The following is a 26,956-nucleotide window of genomic DNA, read 5'->3' on the forward strand; positions in this document are numbered from 1 at the left end:
ACTCCCAGCTCACATTCTTGTTCCAATCAAGGCTCATTATACACATCTGGGTTCCCTCCACAATAGTGAGAATTATGATCCTGAACATCTATGTGGGAGGAAAATTCATACTTAACCTTAAGGTTGAGGGGAAAATACCATGTAAGAGCTATACTGGGTTGAAAAATGTTCCCCCAAAACTCATGCCACTTGGAACCTGTGACTTTGACCTTATTTGGAAATAGAGTCTTTGCAGATGTAATCAAGTTAGGATGAGGTCATACTGGAGTAGGCTGAGTCCTAAATCCAATATGACTGGTGTCCTTATAAAATGGGGAAATGTGGACACAGATATACACAGGCAGAAGGCCAAGGAGGTGAAGGGAGAGACAGGAGTGATGCATCTGCAAGCCAAGGAGTGCTAAGGATTGCCGGCAACCACCAGAAGCCAGAAGCGGGGCATGGAACAGACGTTCCCTGAGAGCCTGCAGAATCCTGCTGACACCTGCGTTTCTCACTTCCAGCCTGCAGAAGTGGGAGAGAATGAATTAATGTTATTTCAGGGCACTCAGTTTGAGGTAATTTGTTGTGGCAGCCCTAGGAAACTAACGCAGGAAGTTAGAATTGTGAATATATCCTTAATAACACTTGTTAAATTGTCTACACTATAAAATGAAAAAATAGAGATAAAACACCAGTTAGAGAGATTATCAGTAGCATTTAATGTATCTTCAATTGGTAGTCATGGGAACTTTATGATTGTTTTCCATTTATCGTTCCTTGCTGGATAGAGACTTTTCAGGATTTTCCTTTTCATCCATTCAATAAGACGCCTGCGCCTTTATTTTCCTTTGTGTGAGACAATGCAGAGTAATAGGCATTTTCCTCTGGGTCTACTTAATATGGAGAAGCCCTCCTAACTCCCCCACCCAGCACACAAAGCTGTGCAGGTGAGGGGCAGGCAGTTTGAAGGCCTGATCCACTCCGCCCCTGCGTCTTCAATCCATCCGGGTCCGCGCGGCGGAAATCTACAGCACAGCTTTGCTGTGGGCTTTGTCTCCCCTTCTCTTGTCAAACCTCAGTCTCCTCTTTTTCTGTCTGCCCTGAACAGCTGTGATTAGGAGGATACGTGGGGTAGAAGGGGCAGCAAGAAGCTACTACAAAACACAGCACCCAGACGCTGAACATGAAACATGTGATATGTTCAACAAAAGATTTGTGTAAGTTATGTTCAAGCAGCACTATTTTTAACAGCACCCAAAGTGGAAACAACCCAAATGTTCTTCTAGAAGAGAATGGATAAATACATTGTGCTGTGTTCATAAAATGGAAAACTATACAACAATGAGAATGAACATAGGCAACAACAAAGGTAATCTCCCAAACATAATGTAAAGCACAAAAAAGCTAGACACGAAAAAGTACATTCCACGCCATTCTATTTATATAACGTTTAAAAATAGGAAAAATGGAGCTACTGTGTTAAAAGTGTAAAGGCTACCATTGGAAGCAAAGTGACAGGGAGCATGAGGAAGCGTGGGGCGTGATGGTGATGTCTGTTTCTTGGTCTGGGTACTGTTGATAGAGGTGTGTTCCCTTTTTGAAGATTCAGCAAGGGGTTCACTTGCGAGTGGTGCATATTCAACACTATTCATATTGGACTCATCATGTGCCAGGCGTCCTTCTTCCAATCCTCCAGTCAGGAGGCCAGCAGTGTACAGCAGTAGAGTGTAGACAACCGAGAACAATGAAATATACTGCCAAAGACTTTGACCAGGGCCTCCAGGAAAACTCCTCAGGTCTATAGACTGCTGATAGACCGCACTGGAGGGCCGCACAGGTCCTCTCATCTGTAGCTGTAAACAGCTTCTGGAAAATCTGCTATACAGTGGTGGCTACATTCTGTGTTTGACCATAGCTTCCCTTTAGACCCCATATCAAGTCAGGTCTCCAAAGGAAATATACGGTGTCTTCAAATTATGATATTTTAAGGAGGATTTGATGAGGGGATTCTTTACAGAGTTGAAACCAGCATACAGGGAAATGACAAATAATAGTAATAGCTCCTTAGCATGAAGGGGCGAAGGTGGCTAGCGGTTACAGAGTCCTGTGGCGAGGGCCACCTTGAGAAGAGCTGTAGCCTTGGTTCAAGGGACATAGCCAGTCAGAGGCAACTCCTCAGGAAGGTTGCCGGGGGAACAAATTCTCTGACCTCACTCACCACTGACAAATTCTCCTGGAAGTCAGAGGACGGGGCGGCCGGTGCACTGGTGAGGTCTATACAGGCCAGTTTCCCAAGCCCATGGCAGCATGGAGAAGGATGCAGAGTGGATCTGGAGGGACACACAGAGAGCACGTGGGCGGGCTCTGAGCATGCTGCAATTAAGATCATGGACGGAGAGCAGCTGGCAGCTGGTGGCCAGGCCCTCCACACGCTCACTGTGGAAGCCTGTAGCTTTGATTGGCGAACAAAACAGGTTTGTGTTTGCTTAATTCATTAGCTTTAAATATCATCTCAGCAATGTTTTGATTACTGATATGGTTAAAAAAGGATGCTTAGGTAAGTTAAGAAATGGGATGAATTCCTTGCACAGGATTACTCTGGAAGAAAAACACAGTGACGAGATTTTTTTTTTCTTTTTTGAAACCTCTTGTCTTGAAGTTGTTAAATGCAAATATAACAAAATCTAAACCTGCAAGGTAGAAGTAGTTGAGTGAGCTGGGGGTGGGTGAAGAGATGACTCCTGAAATCCAGGACAGGCACTGGAAACAGCAGAAGGAATGACAGGAGCCCGGGATGCTAGGATCTGCCGCCCCACTGAAACCTGCACGCTGCTTTCTCTCAGATGTGGCCCAGTCCGCCCATAGCTCCAGAATCCCAGCGCACGTCGGAGGATGGTCACTGATTTGTTTTCACTTGTCTTAGGCTTGATAATGCAGAAGAGACAGGGAGAGCACTTCTACAGCCACGGTTTATGTACATTTAAAATGTGAATTATTTGTTGGAGTATGACATATTCTTAGAAATGTGCCTGCGCAAGTGAATAGCTCAATGCATTGTCACGCTGTGGACGCTGCCTGCACAGACATCAGGCTTGTGCACCCTGGGCCGAGGAGTCAGGCCGAGTGACGTGTGAGGTGGGATATGACAGCTGCCATGTGGGTGAGTGGGCCAAAGATCAGACCAGTCTTCTTGTTTCTGGTGTACTCGGGGAATGATGGATTTTCCTGAGGAGAAAAATTATCAGAGAAAAATGCTTGCTTAGAGTTCTGGAAAGGAAAGAAAAACAAGATAGTTAAGTGGGACGGAATGAATTGAAGATTATACAGGAAGTGTTATGCTGTGTTTTATAGAAATGGTGGCATATCAGTCATTTGTGTCCAACTTCCCTTACTTATCTGGAAGAAGCGAGAACCATTAAGAACGTCACCAAGAAATGTGGTTAATTCCAATGCATGGCTTGCTTGAGAGCAGAAATGTTAACATTTGAGGTGATTTCAGTGTAAAAAGAAGATGTGTTTATAGAAACTTAATTGAAATCTTTGGGCTCACAATGAGCTTAATAAAAATGTCCAGCTCCATTTCTGCTACTTTGTTTATCACCTGAAATTCAGCAGAATGAGTCAGAAGAAAAGCTTTCTAATGTGTATCACCACTCCATCAAACTCACTGTCGAGGTGGGCCGGGGAATTAACGATACTGACCAGACTTTACAAGGATTGGATTCTTTTGGTCCATTAATAATATTTAGGGTGTGTAGTAACCGCAAGTGAAGTCATGGTGGCAAGGCTTCTAATAATGAGATTTCGAGTCTTGGGGATTTTTCTACTTTCTGGTTATGTTTTCTGTATAGAATTACATACGTGGCCAGCAAATGCATAATGGTTTGGATGTAATGATGGCGTAGTCTGACTTCCTAGCGGGCCCTCACTTTCTGAAAACCAGATTCATCCAAAGACTGAAAAACCAAATAAATATTCTTTCCACTGATTACTGCATTCCAGTTGTCATCTGGCTTGTAATGACTGTTTTTCAGTGTTTGGTGATGGCCCGAGCATAGAATAAATCTTGCCCCAATCCTCCATGTCAGCACAGGCATTACAGACCATAAACCATCGTCTGCCTCGTCTGTCAGTTGCTGCCCCGTTCTGAACACTAGCTAATGTGAGCCTGCCTCGCTGGCCCCAGCAGTCCCCCAACACACTTTTTATGGTTGCTTTTCCCTAAGCCAGATGAAACTGATTATAAACTACAAGGACTCTTTTGATATCGCCTATTAATAGCCACTATTTTCTAGATGAGGGCAGGGAGGCGGCAGGGAGAGTTGGCATGGGATGGGTGAGAAGTGGGCACTGCCTCCTGACCTCCCAGCATGATGCCTGAGGTCGCAGCATCAGAAGTCGGTTCTCCTCCGCAGTCCTGGGACACCCGTGCGCCCGCCTGGCCTGTGTCTCCCACACTGCTGCCGCGCCGCTGTCTACCCTTTCGCTGGGAAAGAATGTTCGACATTCAAGCTATTCCAAGCAGCATCCTTGATGTCTCATTTCATGGGTCCATTTCACACCGCAGTGATCGCTAGCTGTTAACTTTTCATACCTTGGCTGTTTGTCTTGGCAGCTCCCCCTGTTTTGCTAACTGGACAGAATCAGGCAACGGCAGCCTGCCCGGCACACATGGGAAAGGGCGCCATCTATCATTCCTCTGCCAGCCAGTGGGACACACAGCTAAGGCTCCCGGGCAGGGTGAGAAGGCCAGCGTCCCCCATCTGTCTCTTTCTCCCTCTCTGAGCTGTGAGGAAAATGCTGAAGCAAAGATTTTACTCACAACATTTTGAATGAACTTTGAAGCAAAATATCTGAAGAGAGCTGGTCGGGTTGAGTCAGCAGTGAACAATGGGCTCAGGGTCGGAGGCCCAGTGCTGATACCTGCCATGCTGGCCCTCCCTTCCACGAGGAAGGAAGTCCTTTCACACTGTTCATAACATGAAAAGTGCCTGTGTGGGAGGTGGCGTGTTTTCCACTTAGTGCTCACTCAAGGGGTTCAGGAGTATTAGCCAAGGCAAACTTTTTTCATAATTTCACATCTTGAGGCTCATCAAAATTGACAAACACTATTTGAGGCCAAAGGAAGAAAAATGAGCTCGGAGAAGTACAGCTTTAACATGGAATGTTCCCTGCGTTAGGGATAAAGTTGACTATCAGATTGTAGAGTTTGAAAAACAGAATATAGAGTACAGAAAACTGGTTATGCATTTGGATAATGAGTCAGACAGGATAAATGTCAGACATGATTCCCCACTATTGGCTTCTGCTGAGGGAAGCAGGAATGATAAACCCGCTTCACCCCAGATTGACTGCCATATTTCTCTGTCATGGTCTGTGCCTCTCACTAACCTTCAGGAAACGTTTGCCAATGGCTCCCAGTTTGGTTTCTTCATCAACTTTTACTTGAAGTTTCCATGTTTGACCACACGTTCATTTAAAAATCATCCAGGGTAAGAAAGAGCCTTTGGACGACCTCAAGAGAATCTAACCGAGGTGATATTCCTTGAAGACTGCATGCTGTGACTGCTCTTGTCTCTGTTATGTCTAGATGGTACTGGGAAGAGCCCAACTTGACCTTGGCCCAAGCAGGATTCAGAATCAACCTAGAGTGACAACTGAGACAGGCTGGAGTGGAAGAGGAAGAGAGGATGAAGAATGACGTGGTAGCTGAGAGCAATTGTCTCTGAGGCCTGGGCTGGGAGGAGCACCTCAGGCCTTCACATTATAGAGTGGTTAGAGACTTCAACCCAAAGAGTTACCTCCTTGGAAGAAATTACCAGGAATTTTAACAAGTGAAAACCGAAAGATAAGGAAATCAGTGTTCTGGAAAGCTTGTCTTAATGAGGAAAAATTAATTTTGTAAAAAAAGTCACACAGAAGTGACAATTTACCTTTTCCCCAGGTGTAGTCACTTTCTGGCAATGTTCTGGGCTTCCCTTCAGCATGGCCCTCTCTAGCCTTTCCTCATTTTCTCCCTCATCCAATCATGTTGGAGCCGTTTCTCGCTGGCTCAGAGTCATTTGCAAAACAGACTATCAGCTTTGCTCTGCCATTGCCCGCTTGTGCGACCTTGGGAAAGTTATTTAGCCCCCTTGAGCCTCAGCTGATTCATCTATGAATGGGGAGAATATTCATTACCTCTTGGAATTCTTATGATAAATACATGTGATAATATCTAGATAAAATGTATGCATTTAAATTTTCCATTTTGCATCAGACTCTCATTTTTCACTCAGGGAAACAGGAAAGTGCTGAACCAGAAAGACCATTTTGTTCCTCCCTGCCTCTTATGTGAAAAACTCTTCATTTCTAGGGGCAAACACTCCACATTTTCCCAAGTAGCGCGTCTTGGTATCTTATAGCACGGCCTGCCAAAAGCGCTAACCTATTTGTTGGATGTGAGCAATGGCGATTATCACCTCCTGAAGAGCATAACTGTATGCAGTTCTAAGCCCGGGACTGGAGCAGAGGAAACTTACACTTTGACATGAGGAGACAGGGAGAGTTCAGAAGCAGGGAGCATGCTTCCCAGGCTCTGGAAGGACGCCACATGGAAGAAGGACCAGCCCTAGAACACAATGAACTCAGTGGGAGGGTCACTAGTGCTCAGAGCCCCAACCCAGAAGTGTCACTGTCTCTTCACCTGCCTGGGACGCAGGCCTGGTTCCATGTCTGAATCATCCGAGACATCCATTTGAGGCCATTCTCACACTGTTTCGATCTGTGCTGCCTCATCTTCCCTCTCAGCAGCATCAATTAAGGATGGCGCATTGGCTTTCTAGCCCAAGAATTGCCAATTTCCTGCTCTTGTCACTTTCCCACTTGCAATGCTCTCTCACTCTCATATTATTAAAACATTGTTTCTCCAGGCCAAGCTATAGATAAAGGGTAAACTGTTAAATTGGAGCTGTTATGTGTCGCTGAGAGCACTGCAGAAGAACCAGGACACGAAGAATAGAGCGATAGAAACAGAACTGTGGCCCGAGGAGGGAGACTGTCCCGTAGCTGCTGAGTCCTGCACTGCCGGAGCTCTGGGGACTCCTCTCCTTATGAGCAGAGCAGCAGTGCACCCAGGGCAAGGGCTTCTGGAGGGGCAGTGCTGCGGGGCAGCACAGGAAACAAGTCCGTCGGGAGCCTTAGGGTCGCCTTGGGAAAAGACTCTGTGTGAGGGTTGAACCTCTCGTGAAAAGGACATCTGCTGGTAAGACGGAGCTAAGTTACGCACAGATATAAAAAGATAGAAACCATCCCCAGGGCTGTGCTAAGCGTCTTGCACTTGTCAGCCATTGAATGTCGACGGCAGTCCCAGGAGACAGTTTCGCATTTGAAGACACCAACGCACACAGATGAAGCAACTTGCCCAAGGGTGCCCCCCTGGTTAGGGGAGACCCAGGATCCAATTCCAGTCCAAGCTCTACACTAGGGAGCTGGAAATGGTTTTTACGTTTTTAAATGGTTAACAAAATTAAGAGAAGAAGAATATTTCACGATGCATGAAAATTACGTGCAATTCAATTTTCAGTGTCCACAAATAGTTTTATCAGAACACAGCCACACTCACTGGTTTACAAACACCCATGGCTGCCTTCACACTACAACAGAGCTCAGTAGTTGTGACAGAGACAACCTGGCCTACGAAGCCTAGAATATTTACTATCTGGCCCTTTACAGAAAAAGTTCACTAAACCCTGCTCTAAACCAGTGGTTCTCCAATGTCAGCGCACATCAGAATTGCCTGGAGGGCTTGTGACAATGCAGAGCGCCGGGCCCCACCCGGAGTTTCTGATTCGCTTGGTCTGGGGCTAGCTGGAGAATCTGCATTTCTAATGATTTTCCAGGTGATGCTGATGCTGCTGGTTGGGGGACCCCCTTGAGAGCCACTGCTCTCAACCACCATGCTATGCTGCCTGCTTCCAGGGTTGCTGGATGACATGAGAAAGAAGCCTGGAAGTCCTTAGCGTCACCCAGTCTACAGCCACCTTTAAGAAAGTGTCCGCACTGACCTTTTCTCAGTTGAGTGACTGTGACTTGGGCAGCAAGGTTATCAGAGATGCGGAACCAGAGCTGTCTTCAGAGTGAACTACTGCTCACACTCCTTATAATCAGAAGGCCGTGCGCAAGGGGTGAGGGTGGAGACACAGCATGCCCACTGATGCCTAACGGTGCAACCAGATCTCTCTCTTTAGTAAGTATAAGTCCCAGGAGAACAATGGGAGAGGCGAGTTTGCTGCCTGTAGCAATGCTACATGGCTCTTCTGCCAGTTTATGAAGTTTGGACAGGGTGCTGAATCAGCATAGTGCTGCTGGACCATTGACTTCCAGCTGCATATTTGCGTGCTCTTTGTGATAACTGCTCACCATCACGAGTTAGTTATTCATATCATTTGTGTTGTGATCTCGAGGAGTCTAACCGGCAGGACCAGAACTTCCGGAGAATGGCCCAGCATTGCAGTTTGGCATCCCTGGAGGCAGACCCTGAGATTAGTGTGCTGGAAGCTTACTGGACATCCTCTCAAGAGTAGCCCCTCTATGACAGGGAGGGGCATGGGATTGAGTAGAGAAGGGAGTCTGGCTCTTACAGATATCTCAGAAGCCTCAGCCTGCCCCTTGGTGACTGTGAGGCTGGATGGCTCTTCCAGGTTGTCCTGAACAAGGCAAGGCTGGGCCTTTATGCCCCTGTCCCCTTGCTAGCTTGTCATCGGCCATCGGTGCAGGCCGCACCACTACATCCTTATACCTCTGTGTTCTGTGGAGGTCCACGACCACATGGTCCATGTGTCCTCTCTTTAGCCAGAGAGATGCCAGTCTTTCTGTGGTAGAGGCCTTGGTGGAGAATCACCTCGCCATCACTGTGATTGTCCTCTAGGTAATGGGAGGTGAGGGGGACCCTTGGGCCCTCAGACCTTCTTCAACAAAGAGATCTGATGTCCAGGGAGGGAATGCAGTGAGTATCTGTGTTCAAGGAGTTTTAAAGGAAAAACTGCTCTACCCCTTCTGAGGGGCTGTGGAGAAAAGGGGGATGCCAGACCTCTATCTGTGAGCTGCTGGGTGTTAGCACTGGGCTTGGGCTGGCTGGCATTCTGGAAAGTGCCTTTCTATGTGAAATGAGAGAGTGTATCTTTAAGAGCTGCAACTTTGGGGCTCAAATATAGAATACTTTTGGTGGTGAGCAAAACTTAGGAAGGGGCTTGTCCTCCCTGGAAGACCCCTTGTGGCCTGAGCCACGCCCTCACCGCCCAGTCAGGTTGTGCAGGACCAACTTCAACAGCCCCACCATGTGGCCGTGGAGACAACTGCAGGGTGATGGACTGAGTTTCTGCCCAGCTGCCCTTGCAAGAGGACTCAGGTCAGCCTCCACCTTGGACCCAGGAAATCTTCAGCGTTCATGGACAATTCTGGGAAAGGGGTTTGCAAGAGAATGACATAAGAATTTCATGTTTTGATCCATTATGTGAGAAAATCAATGAGATTTGACTAGATCTGTGCCCAGTTTACGGTTCATGTCAGTTTAAGTATGTTTGAAATACTGATATGACCATCACGGTTTTTTCTGGTTTCTGAAATGCCACAATCAAAGCAATGGCTCAATTAGCGTTTAATTCACAGCTCCTACACCAAAGTCTGTAACAAAATCTTTACTTTATCTATGGGAAAAACAATTATGAGGTGAATATCCATAAAGTTAAATTTATAAAATTTCAAGTACTGCTTTTCATTCTGATAATATATTATTCTATCTTTTCACACATTTTTGGTATAACGTTTTCTTCCTGTTATGAAATGTTTGTGATTTTAGATGGTGGGATTTAGAAAAATGTTTTTACTTGGCAAAATAAAGATTTGGCAACCCAATATCAATCTCTCAAAGTGTTTGTAAATTTTATTTATCTGTGAAATCTAAGGAGTCTGTTGATCTGATGACCTTTACCTCTCTAAATGTAATCCAAATTAAAGTTTATAAAGTGCTGTACAGTTTACATAACATTTCTGAAACTAGTGTCTTTAAAGCATTAAGTTAAAGAGGTGGAACCTAATGGCAACTATATAATAATTTTATTCTTTTTCACAACTGCCCTTGCAAACCAGCTCTGTTGGCTTCTCCTTTACGCTGGATAAAATCTGGGGTAAATCCTGTGATCCTTCTAATCATACCACGTTAGAAAAAACTCTCCTCTGGTCACTCCCAGTCATCAAACAGTGTAATTTCAATAATTAAAAGATCTACTTCAACACAAAAATAATAGCTCTAAATTTCTGGGTATGGGGAAAGAAAATGCCACAGCCCTCTGAAAGCTCTGTCCAGTTGAATTCTTCTCCTCTTTTCTTCAGTGTTAACCATTTTACACCCTTTGAGATGCTGTTGGATTGAAAGTTGCAGAGCCTGCCTTGGCTGCCATCCCCGCAGGTGCTGCCCAGGTGTCCAGGGACCCTGCCTGCAGACATGGACACAGTGGCCACTGTGGTTTTGTCTTCACCCTTCTGTTCATCTCTTGCTCCTTTCTGGAGTTCTGCGGTTGTGTGTGTGCTTCTTCTTCTGGGTTATTTTTTCTTCATGCGTCAAACAAGGATGTGTAAGTTTACAAGATCACACAGTGAGCAAAGTGTCACTCAAGCTCTTGCCTCTACCGTTCACAGCATCACAGGGTCACTGCATTTAGAGCCACAATAGCCCCTAGAAGTTTTAGGCTAATCCCTCAATTTATAGACAACTAACCTGAAATCCATGGAGTTTAGGTAGAATGACGGGAGCCGAGAATCTCTTCTCAAATGACTGTGGAAAGAAGCTTTTATTCCACGTGTGCTGGTGCAGACCAAGACTGAAAGAGGCCTGATGCTCCCACAATTTGAGAGTCCTCTTTCAAAAAGAACAAACACAAAATTACATGTAAAACTGTATCATTTAGAAAGATAAAAGAAATCACAACGGTTTACAAATTTTCAAAATTAAGTACCACAAAGAGCATAAAATCAAGGAAAATAACATCTTTATTACTTAACTGTCCAAGCTCCCTCTGTAACTCTTATTTCCTCGTATTGTTGGCTACATGCTCTTTGATGGCCTTCTCCTATGACACTAATTTTGTAATATCTTTTCTATAGAGACACTAGTGAGATAACTCAGTTGTTCCTCTGGCACAATCGGTCAAAATTTGTTTCCTATGAATAGTTTAGAAAAATTTGTTTCAGTTTTGCAACCCACTAATATAATATCATGTAAATTTTAGTGGTGTTGTCAGATTTTGGATAACTTGTACAACTTTCTTTCATATGTAAGCTGTAAGGTTTGGAAAACCTTTCCACAGACTGGCTTCTGACTCCATATTTTTCAAACTTTGTCCCTCTTCCCCCTCCATGTACATCCAGGGCCGAGCACTGTAGGACACGTGGACCATGAGACCCTGACCCTGTGCCTGCAGGTCCCTACGCTGATGGGTGAGCAGAACGGGCTCCACGAACATTCCTAGAAGCCACGTCTGCACCAGGAGGCCAGCAATGACCTAATGGCATCTGGACGTGATGGTGAACCTCCTTCACCCACTTTGATTTGAGGCCCCGAAGGGCTTTGTCCTAGGCACACATGCGCATACACGCTCACCCCCTTGGCAGGACTCCAGGGCTGTCCCTGAAGCCATGAGGCAGTCAGTGGCATCACTCAGCCTCTCAGCTCTTCCCTCAGGAACCGGCAAATGCCTCCAGAAAAAAGGGGCCTCAAAGGCTGGGCTCCGTTCTCTCTTCTGGATCCTGGCCTAGGCCTTCTTCAGGCTCTTGTTAGCACCCGGGCCACAGATTATTTCAACATTTTTGGGTTACAGTATCTAGCATACAATGAAAAATAACCAGGCTTCTTAGGAGACAGGACGGCATGTACAAACATCAGCTGAAACAGCTAACAATAGTAACAGAACCACAGAGATTCCGGATAGCGGAATTACAAATTTTAATAGAAAAGGAAAACAAAATTTAATAGAAATAGAAAAAGAGAAAGCGATTCGAAAATTTAATGGAAATACACACTTTAATATAACCATTCTTATTATGTTCAAGACGATGAAAGACAATATTAAGAATTTTGGCAGAAAACTGACTATGCCACAAAGACCAAAAAAAATTCCAGAAATGAAAAATCCAATAACCAAAATTAAGAAATCATGGATGGATTTACTAGTAGATTAGTCACAACCGAGGAGAGATTTAGTAAGCTGGAAGTTAGGTCAGAAGAAGATATTCAGAGTAAAGCATGGTAAGACAAAGAATGGAAAAATATAAGAGAGTTGATAAGAGGCAGAAGATATAGTAATAAGGTTTAACATCAGCAGAATAGGAGAGGGAAAAAGAAATTTTAGAAGTGATATGGTTGAGAACTTTCCAAACAAATTACAAATGTAAGCAATCTGAAACACACCGTAAGCCTCAGAAAACTAAGAAAATAGTGTTTATTATTTGTAAACTTCCTGACACACCTCTAAAACACTTTCCCCCTTCCTGTTTGGCTGTACTTTCTTTGATCCACTCTTCCTAAGACAATAGTTTTGTAGTATCATTTTCTACAGAAAAATAGAAAGATAATCCACACTTTCTTCTAGCACTGTTGATTAAATTTTAATTTTTATTGTTGAAGATTTAGAAAAATTTCTTTTACCTTTCAACTCATTATTGGTCATATTAAATAACGTTCAGGATTTTTGTTAAAATTTGGGAAAAATGTTATCATATATGAACTGTAAGATTGCAAATCTTCTTTTATAGTGAGTAATCATAAACACTCTTTTAAACCTGAATTGATGATGTGTATTAAGCAATTCCTCACTGGTTAGTGAGAGCAACTTGTTGTGAGTTCTATGCTATCCTCATTGATGTAACTATTTTGTCTCAAATTAAGAAGCATTTAAGTCTTTTCCCAATGTGTTCATACAATTCTTGCATCTTCATTGATTGGATTGTCCTGTAATCCAATCCTATTCATGATTTTTACTCAGAATTTATCTCTTCCTTTGGATGAATTACTGTTTTCGGAATGATATGAACTTCTTTTAGTTAAAATTCAGTTCTCTGTATTGAAATAATTGTTATTAATTCCATTGCATGTCCTTTCCCTTTTGTTTGTATTTTATTGAATTCAATGTGAATTTTTTCTTATTCTTTAATAAATTTAAATTTGCTATAAGAAGATACCCTTCATACACATCCAACTCAATGCTCTATATTTTCTCATTTGTTTTATTAAAATGTTTCATCTCTCTAAATGCTGTAACAGTTTTATCATTTTATCAAATATCCTTCTCCCATCAAAGAAAATGAAAAAAGGGAAAGCATGGTGAACTTTTGTTTTGATAGGTTTGGTGATCCTGTGTGTGAAATTTTACATAGTGATGACTGGAGGAGTTTTCCACAGACTGGCTTCTGGATCTATACCTCCCCAAATTTGTTTCTCCTCCACTCCCCACAGCTGGCTGACATAGGTCCTGCATCTTCAAGTCTTAATGCTGGATGAGTAGACCCAGTGTGCAACAGAGACATTCCTGGAAGCCATCCCACGTCGGGATAATTAGCAATAACTTAACAGTACAGACGGTGCCTGCAAATCATGTAAATTTATCCCAAATCCAAACTAATCATATCTCAATCTCAACCATCCCTTAGCTGGATCCCAAGTGGCCTGTAGCCACTTCAGCTCACCCTACAGAGGGGAAAGCGTGATTCTCAGGAGATAAGAATGGAAAAAAGATATTAATTCATTGCCGTTAAAGTATCTTACTTTTGCAAAAATGAACATATGAGTATGTTGCTAGGGACCCACTCAGGGAACACATACTTGTGTGAGGTGTCCACCCAGGTCCTTGGAAGGGGCCTATGCCATGAAGGGCCCGAAAGCTTGAGCTTTCTTAGTTTTATAGTAAATCTGCCTTTGACATCGATTTATTCCTTCATTTTTTATGTTAATTAAAAACATCTTACTATGTGCTAGACACGGGGAAGTATCAAGAGAAATAGTATTGTGAATAATGCCAATTCTCTCTTCCCTCCTCTGCCTTCTTAAGTGCCTTTCCCCACTTTTCAAAAGGCACACTTGTTATTCCTATTGTTAGGATGTATAAAGTACTTGGGGGCAGCAAAGAAACAATTCAGGATATTTGTGTTGAGAAAGTAAATGACTCTAATGATGGTAACAAGTCAGATTATTTCTAATTTTTTGCTTTCGATAAAGTTAAAGGAAGACCTAATTAAATTATCATCTGATGGATCATTAAAAAGAATTTTAATTATCAATCATTATGTGATTTTTGGCATATCAGAAGAAGTTCAAACAATTCAGTGACCTTGCCTCAAAGGATCCTTCACTTACCAATTACTTATTTATGTGAATAGGGTTTCCTTATTACACGTATGAAACCAAAATTAGTAAAAGAATTATTGCTGAGCTGTTTCTTATTCTAGCAATAAGAAGTTTTCATCCATGGATACATAAATCCAATTAAAAACTAGACACACACACACATTTTTGAAGAGTTTGAAATGGGCACATGCATCTAGTCTCATTGCTCGTGGGTTTGCTTCATCTCCTAGGGCTGCAGTCTGAGTCTCTCTTGGTGAACTCAAGGCCCAGCTCTTTAACATGCTTTCCTATCTCTGAATCTTTTCATCTGCTTCCACCAAGTACTGGAGACTTCCAGATGTTAACTGAAATGGCCATGTAGGCACTAAGTTCAGGTGGAGCATGCTGATTATAATCTGGTTGGCTAAAAAACTTGTTGGCAGTTTTTCCCTTAACTCCCTCATGCCAATGGAAAATAAGCCCACTGCCAAATCCCCTTCAATAAGAGAGCACTAATGAACTTCCAGCAACCACACCATTGAGCTCAGATCTCTTAGTTGGAACCAAAGTTTGTTAGCTTTGATTTCTAGCCAATTTTCATGCACACACACACACACACACACACATGCACACATACACAGTACCATCTTTACTTCTCTGCTACTCACCTTCTCACCAACCACCTAGAGATCTTTTACCCAATCCTAGAAAAAGTCAAGGTTCTAGTATATTCCCTCAGTCTTCTGATAATGGAGAAGCAGATTTAATATTCAAAACAAAGCTATAATTTATGTGAAGCTTTAAGAACAAGAATTTGCTACTGTGTATACCTCAATATGCAAAATCTGGGCACAGCTAAGGGAATGGGGTGTCTGCTCACGCTCTGGGCAATGGTGTGCTGGTAAATGTTTAAATACCTGCTCTCTAGGCATAAAAAGTCCTAGTCTGTAGCATTTGTCTATTTCAGAGGTGTAAATTCTTCCTCCATGGTTGATTTCAAGCAACCAACATAAGGGCACTCAACGCAGAGTTGTGAAGAAAAGCACATAACGAATTGTCTCTTAGAAGCTGGTGGAGCCAGCTCCAGCACACCACTGGCTCTGGGTCTGCAATGGCTCTAAGTCCCAGTCGACTAGACAGAAGAGTTAACAGAGTTTGTGAAGTAGTTGGGATCAGACTTGGAGGTGGAGTGTCGAGGACCTGAAAGTCATCTTCACATTCAGATTTCCCCAAAATTATCTTTGGCAAGGGAAGAGGATGGTCTGGCAGCATCAGAGACACACCAGAATGACGAATCTCCTGATCAAGCCATAGCCATGCAGCGTCTCCTCACGTGGCATTCTTCAGTAAAGAGCCACCTAAAAAAGCTGACTTGTGCCCTTTAGGGATGTATGAATCTCTGGCAGTGGCTTACCTTTTAGAGTTTGTGACCCAAGATTCTTCATACAGCAGTAAAGTGGATTTGTGAAATTTTAGAATTGGAAAAGACCTCATAGATTATCTAATCTAGTTGCTTTCAACTTTATCAGACCCAAGACCCCCTCTTTTCCCCAACTTTATGGGGGTATAATGGAAGTACACGAAATGGTACATATTTTAGGTATACAATTTGATCAGTTTTCTATATGTACATACCTGTGACGCCATCACCACCATCATCTTTTTTTAAAAATAAATTATACGGTAACATCCCATGGAAGAAATTCACAGGTAATATAACTCACCCCCAAATGTATTTTAAAAATCAATATAATGATAAATTACTAGATGCTCAGGTAGTTCTGCATCAGGAAACAGAACGCGGGAGTCATATAGGCGTATTTATAGAGAGAATCATCAGGAATGCCACAGCGTAAATGCAAACAAATGCAAATGTCAAACACAGTGGGCAGCTTTGTGACCTGATTTTCCAAAGTAGGGCACCAGTCTCATCACAGTTCCAAAGAATCAAAGAATCAAAAGGTCCCCAGATTTATGCGATAGCTGAATATTCAGCCTGTGTGAAAATACTTCGTGTTTATACGTAGAATGCAGGGACATTCTAGGTATATGTAATGTTATCACAGCTGTGCAACAGAACATTCTTCAGTCTTTTGGAACGTGAGATGATTTTGTGGAGCAGCCCTGTGCATCGCAGGATGCCTAACATCCCTACCCTGACCCAGGAAATGCTTGAGAGCTCCCCCGCCAATTCTTGCGACAGTCCCCAAATGCTCCTACTGCTCCTGCTGAGAGTCCTGCTATCACCTAAAACATATTTTGCAGAAACAGTTCTTATGCTCTGGACGTATTAGTTAAGTTGCTTTCAGTCATAAATAACTTAAAGCCCCAGCTCAAACTGGCTTGAACAACTGAATAATTTATTATCTCACAGAACAGCAGTTCAGCAACATCACAGGGGACCCACGTTTTCCCGCCTGCCCATCCTGCCACCCTCTGACCTGCTGCAGGATGGCTGCATGGTCCAGGCATCTGTCCAGACCTAGGTACCACACGAGGAGAAGGGAATGACTCAAAGATAGCCCCTGTGAAGGCTTCTTTCATTTACCAGCCCCTTGTGTGGGAGTGTGGGGGGAATGGGGCAATGGTGATTGGTTAAGATGAATCAGGGTCTACCCTGAGGCAGGAGGTGTCACTGTGGGAGAGGCAGATGCCTGAATAAAATTGGGCAGGAAAAGGGGGGATTTAGGGTGTAGGTTGGGCAATCCACAGTGTCTGGTAGATTGAGGCTGGTAGAACGTGGACTACGTGACAGCTCATGGGGCAGGGATAGGAAATGGAGGTGAAGGAGAGTGCAGAGCCTAGAATCCTGAGATCTCTGTACGTTTTTATGTTTCTGTGATGGTGACAGAAGAGGCTAGTGCAAAGGGAAGAAAGCAGGGCTCCAATGGCCCTGACACATTGCAGCCCCTCCTCCTCAGTGGTCAGATGAGGATGCTGGGTCTCGCTGGTGTCTCACAGATCCATGGCACTGCACACTGTGTTTCCTGGCTGTCTTCCCCTGGGCAGGGGGTGTCTTGAGGTGTTTTAGGTCCAGGACTTACTGTGATCATCACATACTAAGGCCTTGATGATATTTAAGAACCGACTGAAAGGTGGCTTTGTCTGTTTGGTCTTGCCATCTTCCATTTGGGCTGCTTATGGGCCCATGGCCTGAACTGTCAACCACATCTGACCCTACATCCACCCAACTCTTGACACCAGGGTCACTATAACTGCTATTGGGAAAGGTTGCAGGGAAATTGTTACTTTAAGAACTGACTGAGAATTCCCCTCTTAGAGAGGACTGACTTTGCTTAGGAATATATTTAAATGGGAATGTTCAGTTACGGAGATGAGGGCATGGCCAATAAGGAGCAGGAAATGACAAGAGATGGAGAAAGTTCATGATATTAGAAAAGAACAGGAATGTTGCGGGTGGAGAGCAACAAAAACAACAATACACAAGGGTGAGACGAGGAAATGCTGGAAGAGAGTATTTCCACCATGCTGGGAGACCAGAGATGATAGGGGAAAAGTCAGCTGGTGAGAACGTCACTGAAGCAGGTGTGGAAGATGGGCTGCCTAACCCTTCGCCTGAACTGGTCTGCTGTGCTGTGCTCTGTGCACCTCATCCTTATCTTCTTTAATTTTGAGTAAAATTCTCCTCTATATCTATACCCACAAACTTGTGTGAGTTGGGTTTGGTGAAATCCGGGAAAGGAACTGTGTCCGGTTTGGGTTGACAGAGGGCAGAGAGAAGGAGACAGTCCCTGGAGGTGAGCTGTGAATGAGATCAAGAGGTCAGCAGGACAGGACATTGGTATAAGAGGTGACCATGGGAATGTTACCCCCATGGAGTTTGCATAAATCTTGGTTGGGGCCCTGGACTTCCCACAGGATGTGGGAAAGAGGCTTGACCAATTCTGTTTGAATCCTAGAGGACCTGGTGAGCCCAGCTGACTCCTAAGTTACACAATCTCCACCCTTCGCTCTTCTGGCCAAAAGTTGACACAAGGGATAAAGAAACCCAGGCTCTTGATGCACCAAAGTTTACAGTCACTGTAGATGCACACGCTGTATATGTACGTGATAGGCTCCTGGCAGCTCTATTCACATTTACCCGTGTATTCCTCCTACCCCTAGTATTTATAATACTAGAGACTGCCGGGCACCAGGAACACGAAGATGCATGGGATCTAGTCTCCTCCTTCGATTGCTCATATTGGACCAACATTCCTCTACCCTTCTCAGGCCCTTCCCCCAGTGCCTTTGTTATAAACAGTCTGCTATTCTGTCACCTTGTGTCTGGTGGGGCTGACCTGGCCTCGGGAGTTTGGAAGCTTATTTAGAGGAAGGGACCTTTTGGCTCTTAACAGAGCCAAAGAATGAGTTGGCGTTAGCCAGGTAAAGAAAGGAGAAGCGTGGACACTTGTTTGATGAGTAACAAGCATTCTAAAAGTCCCCTCAGCTCTGCCTGTCTCCACCTCTGCTGTGACTAGATCAGAGTTGAGATGTCCCATAAACTAGAATAATCTGCAAAATGACGTGGATACTAGGTCTTTATGGTTTCAGCTCCTTACAGGGACCCATTTGCATGCAGGCATACACACATAAATTCACAAAGCATTCTTTTCTCATACTCCTAGGGATAGGAAATTCTTTGCATGTGTGTGTGTGTTGTGCGTGTGTGTGTGTGTGTGTGACCCTTATCCCGCTTCCCTGCTCTACAAACAGCAAGCACAGGGTGGAGAGAATGAATAGAAGGTGCTCTGATAATTACATGCGTGGGAGATTTTGACTGCTTATGAAATGGCTGTCTGAATAGTGACATGGGTACAGTAGGGGTTAAGAATGCATGCTCTGAAGCCATGCTGCCTATGTTTGAAGTCTGGCTCTGTCAAGCCCAAGCTATGCAGGCCACCTCACCTCTCTGTAACTCCAGTTTTCTGTTTCCAGCAGTACTCATCTATCTGATCATATCCATCACATAGGATGGGCATGAGGATGAAATGAGTTCATGCAGGTGAAGCAGGTTACAGCAGTGCTCACTAAAGATCAGTAATTGTCACTATTCTCACCCAGGGAAGGGGTATGTCAAAATGTCTCCTCTAGTTTCCCCAGTTACAGAGGAGCCAGTGGCATTGAGCGTCTGCCTCTGGATCAAAGAGCAAAGTCCTCTTCTTCTGCTACTCTCCTATCACTGAATCCACTACCTAAATGCTGGGCGGTTTCTTGTGTAGGAGGATGAATCAAGGGTTGCCCAGGACAACTCAAAATGCCCCTGAGAAACTGCAGGCTAACAGGGTCTGCAGGGCGCCTTTTGCTGCATGTATCACAGCAAGCATTGAGTAACGAGACGAAGATCTGGGTTGTAATCCTCATCCGTCAGGGCCTCAGTTTTTTCATCTCTCAAACAGGTATAATTTGCCCTGCTCTTGTTATTTGTGCAAATCAGATGGGAATGTATAAACAAAATTGTTTGTAAAAGTGCGATCTGTTCCATGGGTAAAAAGGATACCTGCATTCACATTCCCACTGGGCGCTGTTCTATTAGGAAGCGATCATTTCTTCAAGAATTTCTCGAGCCACGTGAATGAAAAGTGGTTGATAGAATTCCTCTGTGACTGCCAAGCGTTTGGGGATGAAAGGTGGTTTATAAACGTAATATACGACTGTTGTTGTCTGTGGCGATTGACAGTCTTAAGCTGCCACAATTCAAAAGCAGGACAGCTAGCTCTGGGCGTGCCATTAAGAGTTTTGGAGCCAAGGGAAAATGAAAAGCATTGCCTTTCACTGGTGTAATTTTCTCTCCCAACGGCCCCAAGACAACTCCTGTTGGGGTGATTGAAAGGGGCATTTAAAGAAGGCATCACCCAGGTCTAGTTTCTCTATAAAACGTCCCTGGTGTAAAGTTAGCCGTACGTCTTTCAAACCAGCCACTTTGAATGACTCTGTCATTAGGAAAGAATTTAGTGGCTTTACATTTAATATAAGCTAATGGTTTCTGGAGGATTTTGAGCAACAAATAATAAGTTTAAGCAGCCTCCTGAGAAGTTTGAATGACGTACAAGTGCTAAAGCACCTGAAAGCACTATGTCTACCGTCTCCAAGAGCAAAGCGTCTATTATTCAGCTGAGTTACTTACATTTGTCTGAAAAACGCTAGCTCCATTCCTTCATATATGTACTTATTCTCCTATTTCTCTAACCTCCGTGGGTGATTATTCTTACTTCACAGCGTCCACTGTAATTGTGTGAGTGTGTCTATGTGTAGGAACAAGATAGAGATAAACCCACAGAGAGGTTGATTTTCATGGGTGCATATACGGTAGACAAACACATGGTGTCAAACCAGAACACGGCTGCGCAGTGAAATGCGGCAGAGATACTGTGGTGGGGATCTGAAAGACTGATATGCAAAACTTTTTCTGATACTAAAGTGTTTTGAGTTCTATACCAATGGCATAAGGACTAACCATAATCTGACAACTCTGATAATGCAGGTCTTTCTTTCTTTTCCTTTCTTTCTTTCTTTCTTTCTTTCTTTCTTTCTTTCTTTCTTTCTCTCTCTCTCTCTCTCTCTCTCTCTCTCTCTCTCTCTGTCTCTCTGTCTCTCTGTCTCTCTCTCTCTCTCTCTCTCTCTCTCTCTCTCTCTCTCCCTCTCTCTCTCCTCTCTCTCTCTCTCTTTCTCTCTTTCCTTTCTTTCTTTCCTTGTTTCTTTCCTTCTTTCCTTGTGGTAAAATGCATATAAAATGTACTGTTTTAACCATTTTTAAGTGTACAGTTCAGTAGCATGAAGTACATTCACGTTGTTGTTCTGCCATCTTCAGAACTTTTTCATCTTTCCAAACTGAAATTCTGCACCCATTAAACAGCTTTCATTTTTATTGAAAACAGTTAGAGCATTGAGCTGACAGATCATAGCAACGTGTTGCAATACGGGGACAGTCCTCTTGGAGGAATGCGGTTCTGGGCCATTTCTCCATGGGAAGGTCAGCCATCAAAGCAGACTATTTGGGGGCCCAGGCAGGAGATAAGATAATAGGAGCTTAGATCAGTGTTGCCGCATCGAGAGGACTTGTATTATCTATGTCCTCTTTGATTCTGCAATTTCTGCAGTCTCCATGTGAATGAGGACACCTCAGTGACCCTAGTGGTGCTGGCAACTTCCTTTCCTTTCTTCCAAGCTGACCCACTTCTCAATCCCTCTTGGGACTGTAGGATTATACCAACATCATTCTCATTTATGGTTCAAGGCTGGTACTTTAAAAAAGTCATCTAAAAATTTGGCTATTGCCAAATTGCCCCAAAGAAATTATCTTTGAGCAAAGGGAAAAGTATCTGTCACTCCTCGCATGATGGGTTTTCTCCAAAGTAAACAGCAGTGCCCTTCCAAAAGTAACCAATCTGCCCATTGGGTCATACATATTTACATTCGGTCAGAGCCATCAAGAGCCAGGATTTAATCCAGCAACATTGTAGAGAGGGCATTTCATGGAAGAGGGCTTTTATTCTGCCGTCTGGAAAAAGCTTCCAGGAGAAAGGATGGAGCCCCGCTGAGAGGAGAGAGGAAACAAGCGACTGAGCCCATGGCAAGGATGATGCAAGGAGGGCCATACCATTGGCTTTGGCTCCATCACTTCACCCTGCTGTAGGCTGGGCGCTGGGCAGTTTCTGAGGGCAGCCCCCAGCTGCTGTGGGCCTGCTGGCACTGCTAGGGAGGAGGAGGGTGTGCAGCAAGGGTGGATTATTTCTGGAGAGTTAAAAACATTTAGAAATTATTTTCTGAAACATAACTCTAATGTTTCATGTTTTTATGATCCGGAATTGCCTTGGGAGTCTTTTAGGGTTAGTGAACTCCCTAAGGGCGTTTAGCAGCTCTGTGTGGAGAAATTGCGGTTTGCAGTCAGAATGCTTACACATCAGCAGTGCCCACCATGGGCTGCTGCCCTCCCACCACCACCAGCATGGTGAAACAGTTCTCTCCGAGGAGTGAACGCTCACACGGGTAGAAGAGGCTTTGGGAAGAAAAGAAGGACAAAGGAAAAAGGCACTAGAATTAAAGGAAAGCCTGTTATATTCCAGCCACTTTGCTCTATTGTTAAGGTCTGAAGAGATTAGCTTACTATAAGGAAAATATGGTTCTGAGAGGTTCGATAACTTGTTCAGGGACACGTGGCTTACCAGTGTGTCTAAGCACCTATCTCCTTGACTCCACAGACCACATTCTTTCAATCACATGGTGTTGCAAAGACAGTTCAGGCCCTCTGACTACTTCCATCTAGAAGGAGTGTGTATTAGTCAGGGTTCTTCAGAGAAACAGAACCAATAGGATATATATACATAGATATCTATCTATCTCTATCTATTCTTTTACCTACCTACCTATCTATCATCATCTATCCATGTATCTATGAGATAAAGATTACTATAAGGAATTGACTCACGTCATTATAGAGGCTGACGGGCCCAGAGCTGCAGCTGACAAGCTGGGTACCCAGGAGAGCTGATGGGGTAAATCTGTTCAAGTCCAAGACTGAAGGCAGGAAAAGACCAATGTCCCAGCTCGAAGAGAGTCAGGCGGAGAGAGGGAATTCTCCCTTATTCAGAATTTTGTTCTATTCAGGTCTTCAAAAGATTGAAAGCGGCCCATCCACACTAGGGAGGGCAATCTGCCTTCCTCAGCCCACTGATTCTAATGTTAATCTCATCCAGAAACATCCTCACAGTTACACTCAGCGTAATGTTTAATCAAATATTTGGGCACTCAGTGGCCCCGGTAAGTTGACACATAAATCACAGCGTACTAATTATAAAAGAATTTTAGATGGATCATTTCAAGAAGAAATAGACTTAATGTCTAAAGTTACAGGAAAGGTTTCTTTTGAAAGTTTTAGTAATAATAATATTTTCCTTCCATATAGTAATAAAATGGTATAAATTTAAAAGAGTTTGTATAGATATGTAGTTTTTAAAAACTATCCTTCAGGACCTACAACTAAAACATGTAACTATGTACTGGGGTGCTTTGGGGAGAAGAAAAAGAAACTATCCTTTGAAGTCAGGTACTATATCCCCATTTTACAGAAGAAGACACTGATGGTCCAAAGACACTGAGTGACTTCAATAAGGTCATAAACGAGGAAAGAGGAAGGACCAGATCTTCTGAGAGTGAAATTCTTTCTGTAACAACCACTGCATTTGAGTAGATCAGGATGATGAATTTTAAATTCTGGTTGATCAAAAAAGTAATTATCAGTAGTTAAATTATAGTTTTGTTTGTCTAAAAACCTTTTATTTTAATTTAAAATTATTACTTGGTAAAAGATTTCAAAATGCCAAACTCTTTCCAGAATAAAGTCTGTTTGAGTCAGATGCTGTGAATAATTTTTGCAATGTTAAATACATTATAACACATGAATTTAAGCTACTGACCACCAGGGATGGGGAGAATGGTTAAGAAAGTTGGAAAAGTTAGGCAAGAGCCTAGAAAACTGTCATTTTATTGGAAAAAGAAAATTACTAGGTTCTGTGCTATCCAATGAATACTGTATTCCTTTTAATTATTTTCTCTTGTTTAACCTGTGCCCAATACTCTAACAGGTAAGAGGAATTCTCTGGATGGAGTTTGCTCGAATTCTGAGGGGAATTCAGCAGTAGGCTGTGACAGAGATCAACACACTGGGACTTTTGCTGAACTGAAGAACCTAAGTGTCTCAACCAGGAACCAGAACAATGATTCTAATATGTGAAACCCAGAGTCAAATAGACTTCCCAGAATTCCAATTGCAAGACAAGGGTCTGGGGGAGTTATGATGAAGTGTCAGGCCTGGAGGGGAGGGAAGGAGAGGCAAAACAGAGTTAAGAGTGATTGATAACAGTTAGAGGTATCCAGATGTTTTTATTACTTTAAATTTTGCTCCCAGCATTGTAGTTGCAAATAGATTAGTAATGCCAGTTATGCTTATGCCTAACCTTTAACACATTATATAGCTCGCCATGTCTACCTCTGGCCTGGACCTCCCTCTGAGACCCAGGCCCAAGTGTCTCACTGTCCACTTGATATTTCCTCTGAGAGATTGCAGAGCAGCTCAATGTTGATGCGTCCAAAACTGAAGTTGAGTTTTTGCTTGAAAGCTTAGTGCTTGTCCAGCTCACTATCCCGAAGAATGGCCCCATCAACTACCCAGGGTGCAAGTGAGTAACCTGGGAGTGATGTCTGGCTCTTCTTCCTCCTCACCCCACACCCACTGCATCCCTATCCCCACCTCCCCAGTCCACGCCATCGGAGGCTTTCCTTTGGATTACCTCAATAGTCTGTTCTACCTGCATCCTCTGCTGCCCATTTGGGTGGAGTTTTCACCCTGCAGCCAGAATGATCTTGTTAAAAATGAAACTTAAACCACATCAGGGGCTTTCCCTGTCCTTAGGAGAGCATGTTCTTCCTGTGGTCTCCAAGACCCTGGCGTGGCCTGGCTGCTGCCCGTCTCTCCAGTTCTTTCCCTCTCATTCTGCACTCCAGCTCCACTACAGGTCCTCACACTCCCCGAGGCAGGCCTACCCTGGCTGCACCCACTGACACAGGCCCCCTTTCTATAATATTCTCTGCCCAGACAGTTGTTTCCTTCTAGCTTTGACTAATTAACTCCTGCTCCTCTTTCCCCTTCACACCTCAGCCCAGTCCCTGCTTCCTCCAGGAGTCCTTTCCTGATGTCCCCATTGTGTCAAGCTCCCTGTTGGAAGACCTCATAGCACCCTGAACCTCTCCTCTGAAGCTTTTTTCACAATTGTAATTTAATACATATTCACGTGACTATTGAATGACTGTCTTCAGCTCCCACCCAGAAAGGGACAGTTTCTGGTCTTGCTGTCTATATTTTTGGATCGAAAGAGTAACTAATAAGTGAACTCCTATCTGAACAGGAAATCCCTACTGGCTTTTCTGTGGCTGTCACGCCTATGAAAAGCCTGGCTGCTCAGCCTCTGAGCATAACCGAGTAGCTATTGCTCACTCTGCTGTGTGCTCTCATTTAGACAAGATAAGAAATGGGGAAATAGTTGGCTGAGAATATCCTTGGAAGTGCAAACCGAAAAGATTATCCTAAAACATCAGTCTGGCAAATGACATGTATTATCATTGATAAAATTTGATTCTGCAGAAACTAACTTGGAAAACATTTAACCAGACTTCTTAATTTCTCCTTTTTCATCATTTTAAGGAAAAGACAGAAAGAAGTGCATTCTGCATATGATGAGTTCCTAATTTTCCAGTGATTTATCCCCCTTTTTACTTTTTTCGATTATCCCTTTTTTTGTGTGGCTATATTGGAACAATTAGACCCTACTTGGGACATCTCTGAGAGGAAAAATTCTCACAAATTTTGAGAACTCCAGGTCTGAGAAGAACTTTGAAATATTTGAATCCAAAGGAATTCAGCTCAGCGTGTCATGTCCATCTCAGTTGGTTTTTCACAATTTCTGTTGGTTTTCACCAAAGTGTTTCACATTATACACCTGAAGTTCTGTGAAGAAATTTAATAAGTTAAACCAATAGATCAGCAAGCCTATAGTTTTCCAAGCTTGCTAGAGATGAAAGTTAATTTCTAACCAGAGGAGTTCAGCAAGCAGAAGTTTGAGTTTTCTGTAAAGCTCCATGATTTGCGAGTATTTGCTGGCTCTTTATACCCTTTCTGCATTAACATTCTTGAATTACACAGAATTTACAAAGGCAGTGGAAACAAGAGGTGAGCACACCTCTGTGGGGAGTTTGGTGATATTGTAAATCAGCCGCTCTGGCTCCGGGGACTGACCAGACCTCTTGGCCCTTGGATTTTCGGAACATAATTCAGTCTCAGCCCTGGGTTCATGTATGTGTCTTCTTCCCAGAAGAGCAGGAAGACGTCCTGAGAGTTTTCAGATTACAGCTTGTTAAAGATCTTAAATCATCTCAAAAAGGGAAACATGACCTGAGTAAAACAAGTAATTTTTTAAAAATGACCACCAGAACAAAGCCTGGTGTCTTAAACTAAACAGCTAATTAGAATTAGGCTGCAAAGAGCCTTGGAGAACCATTTTAGTCTTCCATTGAATTTGTCACATACTCATCGCCATAAAATAATACCCACATTATGCTTTAGAAACATGTCTGTGCATTTTCCATATAATGCTCACAATATTAAGAAACTTGAGGCCAGCTTTCAACAGCTGAAGCAGAAGTTTCAACAATTTTCCTGTGAATTAGAATCATTCTGAATTAGTAGCTTGGTTAGACAGCCAATTTGGACAATTCAGACGCCAAAGTGGCGTCTTAGGTCTGATGTATTTGCTTTGGCTGTCTAGAAAATTTCAAGTCACTAGACAATTGCTCATGGAGAAAATGGGGAAATGCCCTTCTTGTATGTCTGTCTCCTTTCTCGGCGTGTATTTCAATGTGAGATGGTAAGAATTTACCTTTCCTGCGATTGAAGGAACGACTTCAGAAGGTCTAACATTTTTCCTCTTCATTCTTGAACTCCAGAGAGCGATGGGAACCTCGTGAGCCCTGGAAAGCCCCTGATGGCAATTGTGGAATAAAATGTTTTAATTGACAAAAGAGCCCCTTGACTAAATCCTCGTCTTTGTAGAACTTATCAAAAAT

At 43.4% G+C, this 26,956-nt stretch overlaps 1 long non-coding RNA gene across 1 annotated transcript; it reads right to left on the minus strand.

Annotated features, from left to right (window-relative positions):
- Positions 1-1,401: 1,401 nt before the first annotated feature.
- LOC139077210 (uncharacterized) lies at positions 1,402-26,956 on the minus strand. The gene is made up of 3 exons (XR_011529529.1): positions 26,770-26,956; positions 10,739-10,879; positions 1,402-3,207 (listed from the first exon to the last, which is right to left on the minus strand). It is a non-coding gene; the product is annotated as an uncharacterized lncRNA (long non-coding RNA).

The sequence above is a fragment of the Equus przewalskii genome, chromosome 19, assembly GCF_037783145.1.
Source record: "Equus przewalskii isolate Varuska chromosome 19, EquPr2, whole genome shotgun sequence".
NCBI lineage: Eukaryota > Metazoa > Chordata > Mammalia > Perissodactyla > Equidae > Equus > Equus przewalskii.